This window comes from Sciurus carolinensis, chromosome 11, assembly GCF_902686445.1.
Source record: "Sciurus carolinensis chromosome 11, mSciCar1.2, whole genome shotgun sequence".
NCBI lineage: Eukaryota > Metazoa > Chordata > Mammalia > Rodentia > Sciuridae > Sciurus > Sciurus carolinensis.
Window position 1 is genome coordinate 60,016,527 of NC_062223.1, and position 9,350 is coordinate 60,025,876.

At 39.4% G+C, this 9,350-nt stretch overlaps 2 non-coding genes across 2 annotated transcripts; one reads left to right on the top strand and one right to left on the bottom strand.

Moving 5' to 3' along the window:
* Window positions 1-662: 662 nt before the first annotated feature.
* Trnap-ugg (transfer RNA proline (anticodon UGG)) lies at window positions 663-736 on the bottom strand. Its single transcript has one exon. It is a non-coding gene; the product is annotated as a tRNA-Pro (tRNA).
* Window positions 737-1,661: 925 nt separating this feature from the next.
* Window positions 1,662-1,769, top strand: LOC124960890 (U6 spliceosomal RNA). Its single transcript, XR_007104206.1, has one exon. It is a non-coding gene; the product is annotated as a U6 spliceosomal RNA (small nuclear RNA).
* The last annotated feature ends 7,581 nt before the right edge of the window (window positions 1,770-9,350 follow it).

The following is a 9,350-nucleotide window of genomic DNA, read 5'->3' on the forward strand; positions in this document are numbered from 1 at the left end:
TTTTTCCCCAGTTAGTTGCCAAATCTGAAATTTTCATAACAAAAATCAGTACTTATGCCCTCTATTGATAATGTTGAACTTCTGACAACCCTTGGCTAACATTCCTACATGGCAATAGCTGGCTGAAACAAAGTAATGATTTCCTTCTTTGGACAAGCAGGTATTCTTAGTTTATCATTGTCCCCACTTAGCATATTATCCACTTAGCACTTGTAGATACTTAAGTTTGTAATACTGGTTTGAGGAATTCCACATAACCCAGAGGTGAGTCAATGTTGGGAAACATATCATAGGAGGGAAAGATAATCTATTACAAAAGAAGGTATGAAGACCTTGAAAAATTCACTGTGACAAGGTTAAAGTATATTTAACTTCAGGATATTTATACCCTGACATTTTAACTCCAAGAATGTTCTAATCCTATCACTCTGAACTCAGAGCATTTTGCCTCCATTACATTGAAGGAGTTAAGAACATGCTATCCTAAAATAGCTGCTATGGCATATTGACTATTTTGAATTAAAAGCATTTCAAAAATAAAAACAAATCAGGAAAGGTCACTTTTACCTTCATTGGTTTTCTTAAAGTAGAACTTGAAATTCACATGTGAAAGATGTCTTCCCTATAAAGCAATGTTCTCTCTCTCTCTTTTTTTTTTTTTTTTGCGGTGCTGGGGATTGAACCCAGGGCCTTGTGCTTCCAAGGCAAGCGCTCTACCAATTGAGCCATATCCCCAGCCCTAAAACAATGTTCTCTTTTTAAAAATTTTTTTTGTAGTTGTAGATAGACAGAATGCCTTTATTTTATTTGTTTATTTTTACATGGTGCTAAGAATTGAACCCTGTGCCTCACACATGCTAGGCAAGTGCTCTGCCACTGAGCTACAGCCCCAACCCTAAAGCAATGTTCTTATCATCAAGGACAGAAAAAACATTTTGTAAAAACAAACCTTGTTAAACTATTCCTTATATTCCTAGGCACTTCTCTACCCAGTTAACTACCCTAGTCCAAGAACCTTCATTTTATCATATTTTCACAGTTCACTACTGTTTGTCCAATTCAAGTATTTAAGTGATTAACTCTGCAGAATTTGATGCTGTTGGGCAGGCTCCTCTTGGCCCTCTTTCCTCCCTTAGTTTCCCTATTAGAGTATTCTGAACTTCTTCCTTCCTCCCTAACCTTTTCTCCTGTCTCCTCCTCAACCTCCTGTTACCTAAACATAGGAAGGAATTCTCCAGTGATCTCCTTGGGTTGAGCAGACTTATTTATCTGCAATATCTGATACCTTCCTCACCTCCATTTCAGTGTTTTCACTATTTCTGATATCATCATTTCCATCTGGCAAGGAAAGAGGCATGCTAAGAGCAAACATAGACTTCTACATAGCCCCTGGGTCCCCTAGGCATGGAGTCCTGCCCTGATTATGGTCACAGCATGAGGTACATTGACCAATGGGAAGAATAAAACCTTCTGGAAATCACCTGGTAGCTGCTTAAGCTTCTAGAAATCTAAAAACTCAAATCTCTGAAGACTGAGTAGTCACTTAGTCAGAGGGTATGGTCTTATGCAACTCCGAGAACTCAAACTTGGAAGTCATCCCAGGAGTCAGGTAAGTTGGAGGACAGTATGATCTTGTCAACCTAGAAAACTCACTTCCTTAAAAGTATGGAAGTCTGTGCTCACTCCCCAAAATCGGAACTATATGGAGAAGATTAGCATGGCCCCTGCACAAGAATGACATGCAAATTTGTGAAGGCTTCCATATTTTTTTTTAAATTCTGTAGTGTCTTACTGCCTTTTCCCTGTGTTAGTAAGAAAATAAAAAGGTTTTTGGTTAATGTGAGATACCATGATCAAAAAAGATTGCAGGCTGGAGCATACACCTATAATCCCAGTGAATTGGGAGGCTGAGGCAGGAAGATCAAGTTCAAGGCCAGCCTCAGCAATATAGCAAGATCTTCAACAACTTAGTGAGACATTGTGTCAAAGTAAAAAAATAAAAAGGACTGGGGATGTCACTCAGTGGTAAAGTGCCCCTGGGTTCAATCACCAATACCAAAAAAGAAAGAAAGAAGGGTAGCAGGCTGGGGATGTAGCTCAGTGGTAGAGCTCCTGCCTAGCATGTGTGGGGCCCTGAATTCAATACCCAGCACTGAGAAGAAGTAGGAGGAGGAAAAGATGAAGAAAGAGGAAGTGAAGAAGGAGGAGGAGAAAGAAAAGAAAGGGGAGGAGGAGGAAGAAGAGAAAGAAGAAAGACAGCAACTGTGTATAGACCTAGATCCCCAAGAACATGTCTTTAGAGAAAAAGGCAAAGTTCCATTTGTGAGCCTGGGAAAGTTCCCATTTACAAGGATGAGTGGCCCTTGGAGTTCCTGACAAGAGTTGTGAAAAACCTTAATCTAAAGACATCAAACTGTGGGTTTGTATGATAACAGATTATCTTTTAAACTTCAAAGGTATGATGCCCAAAAAGGATTAAGTAGATAATGTGTGTCAAAGATTTGAAAGGATATGTGTCAGGTTATCTTAGGTACTTTATGTACATGTGAGAGAAAAGTAAGTTATTATCAATAAATTCTGTTCAACAATGGGCCTCCATCTCCTCCCACAGATGACTTTAGTTAATAAAAAGTACCAGTCAGGAGCTGGGGTTGTAGCTTAGTAACAGAGCCTAGCAAGTATGAGGCACTGGGTTTGATACTTAGCACCACATAAAAATAAGCAAAATAAAGGCATGCTGCCCATCTACAACTACAAAAAAAAAATTTTTTTAAGTGTAAGTCAGGTCTGATATGCTGTAACATATATTATTAAATGAAAAAAGAAAGAAGCATAAAAGGATATCTGATATGTCCCTAATTGTGAATAGACACACACATTCATTCAATACCTTAGTCTCTCAGGTCCTTAATCTCTTGAATTATAATTATCTTGAATGAACATGACTAGAGAAAAATATACAATCCTCAGGTGGGCCCTCAATAGTACTCAGGCAGCCTGCTAATTTCCTACTCCCCTTGCATACCATTTCACTCCTTCTCAACCCCTAACAGAGAGTGACACTCTCAGCTGATGACATTACTTTTTAGTTCAGTAATAAAATTGAAGAAACTAAAGAGAATTTCCATATACTCTCATCAATAAAATCTACTAGCTGACCTATTTACCTAAATAGGCTCTCTTTCCCATTAACAATGGATATCATTCAAGATCTCATCTAAGGCCAACTCCTCCATTTGTGTGATAGTTCCTACCCCATCTCACCTAACTGGTTAGATTTTAGACCCCTTAAGTGGAATTTGAGATATCATAAATTGATAATTACAGACAAGCACATCCTTCAAGTTATAGTATAAATTGACTCTCAAGTGTAGGGCAAGGGTATATGTTCTTAAGATTTTTCACAAGGTGATCAACTGGGCTAAGAATCAGAACCTGCTGGAAGGGTATTGGAGTTATCAATAACAGCTATATCACCAACTCTTTGAATTTGGGCAAATTACTTAGATTCATTGATTTGAGAGAGAGGCAAAGCCATCAACGAAACCAGCAAAATTACCTCTTGACCTTTGGATCCTCTCTATAACATGTTCCCTGAATTAGTCATTGTTGTCACAAGCAACAGAAATCAACTGAGCTAATCAGAAAAGAACTTGATTTAAAGATATTGGTGGTCCACAGAATCTCCAGGAGGACTGGGGAACCAGGGTTGGAGGTTCTGCAACCAGAAACTGAACACAAAATTACATCCTAGAACTAATCTGATGAAGACAGCAAAGCTGCCACTGGGCCCAGACACTTCATCATAGGTCCCCCAACACTAGACACTGGATACCTGCTTCTGGATTCACTGCCACTGTTACCAGTGCTAATGGAATGAAACCACTTTACTAGAAAAGATTCCACATAACATGCTTTTTTGCATCCCTAGTTTCATACCCACTTCCTTTTTTTTCTAAAAAGACTCATCCTCAGTCCTCTGCTAAGGGAAGTTGTGGGAGCTATGGCTATTCCATAAACAGAGCTGGCTGCATTTCGACAAGCCATAGGACTTGATTCAAGAACCACAAAGTGCTGGGCACGGTGGCAATGCCCGTAATCCCAGTACCTCAGGAGGCTGAGGCAGAAAGATCACAAGTTCAAGGCCAGCCTCAACAACTAAGCAAGATTCTAAACAACTTAGGGAGTCCTTTCCTTCAAAAAAATAAAAAGGGCTGGGGATGTGACTCAATGGTAAAGCACCTTTGTGTTCAATTCCTCAATACCAAAAAAAAAAGACTGATATTTTCTGCTGAAGAGACTGAATGAATGGCCAGAGGGAGAGGAATCTTTAGCTATACAAACTAGGTTAGGGCAGTTTATGTTCAAAGTTATGCTTAGGGAGAAGTCAGGGAGCAGAGACCGTGACGGTAAAAAGAACTGAGTATCCTAGAGATAGGGAAAGAAAAATCTAAAGATTTTCCTTCTGTATTCTTTCCACTTGTTTTTGTTTTTGTTTTTGTTTTTGTTTTTTTTGTTTTTTTTTTTTTTTGCAGTGCTGGGAATTGAACCCAGGTCCTCATGTATTCTAGGCAAGTGCTCTAGCCCCAGTCCTTTCCTTCTATTTTTAATTACATTTTGATTGATAGATTTGTTTCTTATAATGGGACACATTGAGACCAGGCTAACTTGACCAATCAGACCATGAAAGCCTTCATTAACTGGCTTGCCAAAGTCAAGACACTTTAAATACCTGATACAGTGAACATTCTTTAGATGGTTGTTATAATTTGTGTCTAGTCACTTTACAACAACATGTTCTTGTACAGGTTATCTTCTCTGGCTTCAGAGTGAGTTTAAGTTGAGCGTAATGACACAACTGTAAGCCCAGCAACTCTGGAGCTAAGGCAGGAGGATCACAGGTTCAAAGTCAGCCTTAGCAATTTAGAGAGACCCTAAGCAACCTAACAAGACCCTGTCTCAAAATAAAAAGGGCTGGGGATATGAATCAGTGGCTAAATACCCCTGGATTCAATCCCTGATACAAAAAAAAAGAGAGAGAGAGAAAGCAAATCTTGGTACTGAAGAGACTCAGGAGCAGATTGCCTAGGCTATGCCATTCTGTGATCTTGGACCACTACTTGCCCTCCTCAAATGTCAGTTTTCTCATTTGTAAAGTGGAGATAATAATTTTACCCACCCCATAGGATTAAATGATATAAAATTTATTTGGACGTATTTATGTGCCTGGCACATATTGTTATATAAATACTACATATATATATATATATATATATATATATATATATATATATATATATATATACATAATGGGAATTATTATTTATTTTTAATATTTTTGTTGTAGATGATCATGATACCTTTATTTTATTTATTTTTTATGTGGTGCTGAGGATGAAACCCAGTGCCTCACACATGCTAGACAAGCACTCTACCACTGAGCTACAGCCCAATCATGGAAATTTTTAATATGAATATTTCATCATGTAATTTATTTTAAAATAGTGTATTCAGATTCACTAATGCTAAATATATAATAACTTTAAAACTTTTTCAAAGGAAAAAGAGTGGAGAGGGACAAGATATATTTACAAAACACAGAGGAGTATTTTTTTTTCACACACACCCCACCCTCTAGCTATGTGACACTTTTTTTGAGAAAGTCTGATATCTCTACTGATGTGCCTTTGCAAATAAATTATTTATGTTTTGATTTTCCTTCTGAGGTGCCCTTCCTATAAATTCTCCTCCCTAATAATCTGTGTCTGCTCCTTTGCCTCATTCCTCACCCAGGCACTGCATCAGTGGGAGGGTCTCCTCAGGGCAGAACACCTGCCTTGCTAACCACACTGGCCAGCCAGGCATGACATCCGCCTGAAGTTGGCTCACACTGAGATTGGTTCTATGTAATCTTGAAACTAGACATTTTTGTAGTATATGAGAACTTGATTTGCTTTTATGTGGTTTTCTAGCGTAATTACACCCATATCTTTGACCACAATAAGTTAATTTTGACTTGTCTCAAGCCATTCAGAAGAATAACTATTTCCTTAAAAGAAGTTAATGCTAGCCCAATGTCTTATGTGGTTTCTTGGTAAATTTCAACATTTGTAGCAGAGAAGTTATCTCTGCTCCTGTGATACCAGAGGTAAGTTGCTTCACCCCTTTGGGTCCCCACTCACTTTCTAATTTTCTTTCTTTAAAAAAACAAAACGGCCAGGCACGGAGGCACATACCTATAATCCCAGAGGCTCAGGAAGCTGAGGCAGGAGGATTGTGAGCCAGCCTCATCAAAAGCATGGTGCTAAGTAATTCAGTGAGACCCTGTCTTTAAATAAAATACAAAATAGGGCTGGGGATGTGGCTCAATGGTTTAGTGCCACTGGGTTCAATCCCTGGTACCCATCCCCTGCAAAAAAACAAAAACAGGGGCTGGGGAGATAGCTCAGTTGGTAGAGTGCTTGCCTTGTAAGTACAAGGCCCTGAGATTGATCCCCAGCAAGATTCCTGCTATGCTGCCCAGGTTGACCTTAAACTCACTGATATCCTGCCTCTGACTCTCTTGGGTAGCTGGGATTACAAGTGTGAACAACTGCACCTGACTTTTCAAATTTCTTCTTAACAACAAATACTTTTTTATGCTCTTGCAATCAAAATCAACTTTCTACTGAATCAATGAAATGTTGGGACTGGACACCAGGTAGTCTAGACCCTCATTTTACAGAAGAGAAAACTGAACTAAATAGTAATAAAGTGGTTTGCCAAGGTCAGACATCTAGCTGAGATCAAAGTCAAGACTGTGGTGGGTAATTACACTCTGTTGTTTGCTAGGGCCCAAACTATCATGTGTAGTAGCAAACAATATTGTTCTTAGCTTAATACACAATTTTCTTCTTTTATTTACACAGTTCCCTTTGAAGAAAATAAAGTCCTTGAATTTGTTGTGATTTGCTTTGAGGGATTATAAGCTTTGATCTTAAGTTGTTGGTTGTCATAATTAAAACTTTGAACAGCATTAAATGTTATTTGTAGGGTGCTCACTTCAGCAGCACATTCTCTCTCTCTCTCTCTCTCTCTCTCTCTCTCTCTCTCTCTCTCTCTCTCTCTCTCTCTCTGTCTCTCTCTCCTCTTTGTGTGAGTTCCCGCATCTGGAGTGGTTTTTGGGTGCTTTCACCAGGTGCATGCTAGGTAAGCACTCTACCACTGAACTACATCTCCAGCCCTGAAGATTTCTGATAATTAAGTGATAATTTATTAATACATTAGTAATTAGGGTTCCTGTGATTCATTGCATTTTGTTCTTGTGTAACACTGTTTATCTAAAGATTATCTTGCCCATAACTGTTATTCATATAATTCATTCATTTTAATTTATTTCTCTTTTTTCAGTTGAACAAATCAAAATTTTTAGAAATAAGATACTCTGAAAAGCTGTGGGACTGAGGATGTAACCAGTGATAAAGTACATGCTTTGAGTGTGCAAGAAGTCTCTAGGTTTAATCCCCAGCACCAAAAAAAAGAAGTCTCTCCTATAACATGAGTGATAATACCATCGGGCTAGGTGACCAGTTTAAAGTATTCTTAAATCAAATAAACTAAGATCTCCTAGTTCAAAAGCAATCTTCCATTTCAGGCTCTCCTCCCACTCCCCCAGCCCCAAGCCAGTGAGTTCACCTGCCAGTTTCCACTCAGCTGCTCCTGCTTTGCCTTTGAACCTTTCCTAGGACCTGTGCTCAACTACTGCCCTCTCAGTTTCAGTCTACTCAGGATTAAGCAGCAGCAGTTTAGCCAGCATTTTGGCTGCCCCTGTCCTGGACAAGAGAGAGGGAAATTGGGGTGCTCGTTACTGCCCTATCCTGACCCAGTCTGAGTATAAAAGAAAGCAAGTTGTGCTGGGAATGTATCTTAGTGGTAAAAAGCTTGCCCAGCATGCACCAAACCCTGGGTTCAATCCCCAGTAGCAAAACAACAACAACAAAAAGCAAACTAAAAGGAAGCAAGTCAAAACATTAGATTCTGAACTGAAAACTTTGACTTCTGAAGAAGAGAGGATGATAAATATTATTGACAAATCCTTACTGACAGTAGAGGTATAACTGGCAGAGTTATCGGTTGTCCTCAACTTTGCGCTCCAACTGTGATCTATCAAAGAGTAGCATCAGTATCAACTGGAAATAGTCAGATATTCAGAATCTCGGATCCCATCCCAGGCCAAATGTACCTTTTAAGAAGGATCCTCCCACCCAGGGGATTTGTATGCACACTCTATGTTTGTCTACCAAGGCTGCCATAACAAAATACCGCACACTGAGTGGCTTGTACGACAGAAATTTATTTGTCCCAGTTCTGGTGGCTAGAAGTCTAAGCTCAAGGTCAGCAGGTTCAGTTTCTTCTGAGGCCTCCTCTCTCCTAGTCCTACATTTGACTGTCTTCCCACTATGTCCTCACATGGCCTTTGGTATGTGCTCATCTCTGGTGTCTCTGTGGCCTAATCTCTTTTTATAAGGACATCAGGCTGATTGGATTAGGGGCCCCTAACAACCTCATTTCAACATAATCACATCTTTAAAAACCCAATCTCTAAATACTTCATCTTCTCAGGTACTGGGGTTAGGGTTTGAACATAGGAATTTTGAAGGCGGGCAGGTGGCACAATAGCACTAAGGTGAGTCTGGATTGATCTGTCCTTTCCTTTGAAAGGTCCCAGAGTGACCAGTCAGAGAGACAGATTCTAGGGCTGCCCAAAATGCATAGGAGTCAAAAGCTAAATGCTAATCTAGTCATGACAAAGAGATATACTATCACCAGATTTACATACTTAAAGGCTAGATGCCTTCATTTCTCTGTTGGTTACTTAAGAGGCTAGAGCCGCCTCAGATCACTTGGTATACCTGGAATATTAACATCCCTCAGAAATGAACCAGCATTTCCCTAGAGGCCTTAATGCAATCCATGGTGTTGGTATATTACCAACTCCTCAGCTTTCTCCCTTTGCTTCTGAGAAAGCAATCTTATTTTCTCAAGGTTGGTGGACCTCTCTTGGTAACTCCTTAAAAAATATAACCACAGACTAGTCACATGATCTTATTTAACCCTTGTAAGGACTGTATACAATAGATACTATTATCCCCATTTACAAATAACAATCGCAAGCTCAGAGATGTTAAGTAATTTGTTTTATGTCACATATTTGGTAGCTGGAAGTCAGAATTTGACCCAGTTCCAAAGTCTGCGGTTTTAAGACTGGCAATACTCACACCACCTCTTTGGCCTTTTTCTCAGGCAAGCTCCAAAGCTGCTTTGCCAGCTGTTATTTACAGACACGTGACTGACTTTGTCTTTCTACTCCT